This window comes from Sapajus apella, unplaced genomic scaffold (genome assembly GCF_009761245.1).
Source record: "Sapajus apella isolate SASKATOON/1434 unplaced genomic scaffold, GSC_monkey_1.0 scaffold42, whole genome shotgun sequence".
In the NCBI taxonomy this organism is placed as follows: Eukaryota; Metazoa; Chordata; class Mammalia; order Primates; family Cebidae; genus Sapajus; species Sapajus apella.
In genome coordinates this window covers 1450891-1453162 of record NW_022436982.1, presented here as the reverse complement: position 1 = coordinate 1453162, position 2272 = coordinate 1450891, and the positions used below count along the sequence as shown (strand labels likewise).

Genomic DNA, 2272 nt, shown 5'->3' with positions numbered 1-2272 from the left:
CTTTATTTCACTCTGCACACCAGACCAGCATGATCAGGTTTTGAGAGGAGGATTTTTAATGACATGCTGTATGGAAAACCACTGACTATAAAGTGTTATCCAAATATCAGTACTATCCTTATTCCATACGTGCAGGGGTACCATTAATTGACTCTCAAAGTGATGTATTTCCAGGTGTGGTGAGGAGGCCAGGCAAGGCTACATTTTCTCCAACTCCTGACCTCATGATCCCCCCGCCTCGGCCTCCCAAAGTGCTGGGATTACAGGCGTGAGCCACCACGCCCAGCCAAGGCTACATTTTCTCATTCCCGATACCTCTCTTCCCAGTCCTGCTCTAGTTTCTATCATTTGTTAAAGGGTTACTGGCTGATAGGATTTTTCCTATCACTCACAACCAATTTCTAATTTTCAGAAAAGCAAAGTTTCTTTACAACACGTGATCTCTAGAGAGCAAATGTTCCAACTGTGCTCCTTACAGCTTATCTTTGGAATTACCAACATAAGAACATGCTTTTCCCTAGAGGTGTTAATGCTGACACCAGAGACTCCATCTAGTTCGTCTTTCAAATCACAGGATGAAGCGCAGGGCCACAGTCAATGTTCATTCAGCCAAGACTACACGCTTGGCACTGAACGAGTCTGTGATCTCAAAAGTAACATACAAACGACCAAATGTATAACTCCAAATTAATATGACCCACTCTTTGGGCCTCCAGGTATGACTACAGTACCAATGCAAAACATTTGTGATGCATTAAAAATCACTTTTAGCTTCCGCCACGGCCGCCACTGGAGAGCAGCAACCATGGCTCTTCACTACCCTACGGCCGTGGGCCTCGACAAGGGCCACAAGGTGACCACGAACGCCAGCAAGCCCAGCACAGCCGCCGCCGCGGGCGTCTGACCCAACACACCAAGCTCATGGGACAGGATCCGGGAGGTGTGTGGCTTCGCCCCGTACGAGCGGCGCGCCATGGAGTTACTGAAGGTCTCCAAGGACAAACGGGCCCTCAAGTTCATCAAAAAAAGGGTGGGGACACACATCCGCGCCAAGAGGAAGCGGGAGGAGCTGAGCAATGTCCTGGCCGCCATGAGGAAAGCCGCTGCCAAGAAAGACTGAGCCCCCTCCCCTGCCCTCTCCCTGAAATAAAGAACAGCTTGACCGCCCCCGACCCGCCTCGCCAAAAAAAATCATTTTTAAAAGGAGGCTCAAGAATAGGACATTAAGGCCGGGCGCGGTGGCTCAAGCCTGTAATCCCAGCACTTTGGGAGGCCGAGGCGGGTGGATCACGAGGTCAAGAGATCGAGACCATCCTGGTCAACATGGTGAAACCCCGTCTCTACTAAAAATACAAAAAATTAGCTGGGCATGGTGGCGCGTGCCTGTAATCCCAGCTACTCAGGAGGCTGAGGCAGGAGAATTGCCTGAACCCAGGAGGCGGAGGTTGCGGTGAGCCGAGATCGCGCCATTGCACTCCAGCCTGGGTAACATGAGTGAAACTCCGTCTCAAAAAAAAAAAAAAGAATAGGACATTAGGGAAAAGTTGGGGAAATTTGAATACGGTCCGTAATTTCCTTACCAGCATTGCATAAATGTTAATTTCCTGGTTAATTTCCTGATTATGTAAGATGTTAACAGAGGTAGCAGAGTGAAGGATATAAAGAAACTCTACTTAATTTTTGCAACTTTTAAGACTAAAATTATTTCAAAATAAAAGGTCCAAAATTTTTTTTAAAAAGAATGCTCAGCTTTCAGGTGGCCCAGTGACCTGGGGCAGTGAGCTACATCAGTCAGGCACGGAGATGCGGAGCCTGCCCTTGTAGCTCCTCTGCCATGCAGGATCTGCAGGCTTCCTCTTCTGCATTGTGTTCATTGGATGTTTGCCTCCCAGACTGAAGGGGAGCTCAAAGGGACCCAAATACTCAAAGAAATGTTTTCTCGAGTCAGGAGGCTATAGGTGATGTATAAAATCCAAATCAAACCAGAAGAATTTAAAGAAACGAGAACTGTCCCTCAGCGCCAGATGATTAATCAGGCACTTAAATAAAAGGAAAATCAAAGGAATGCAGGGATTGCAGTTCTCTGTGTCCCAGACACTGACCTCCATGCCCTTGGGCTGTGTAGATGCAGCTGCCTAAAACTTCGGATGAACTTGGCTGGAACCACTCTTTCCAAGACATTTGCAAAAAAAAAAAAAAAAAAAAAAGTCTCTGTTTTGTTCATAGACATTTTCATATTGTAATTATAGGAGACTGTGTTATCTATTTAGAT

General features: G+C 46.8%; 1 pseudogene across 1 annotated transcript; it reads left to right on the top strand.

Annotated features, from left to right (window-relative positions):
- The first annotated feature begins 790 nt into the window (after positions 1-790).
- On the top strand, positions 791-1165 carry LOC116566012 (annotated as a pseudogene). The gene has a single exon (XR_004275695.1). The product of XR_004275695.1 is annotated as a 60S ribosomal protein L36 pseudogene (transcript).
- The last annotated feature ends 1107 nt before the right edge of the window (positions 1166-2272 follow it).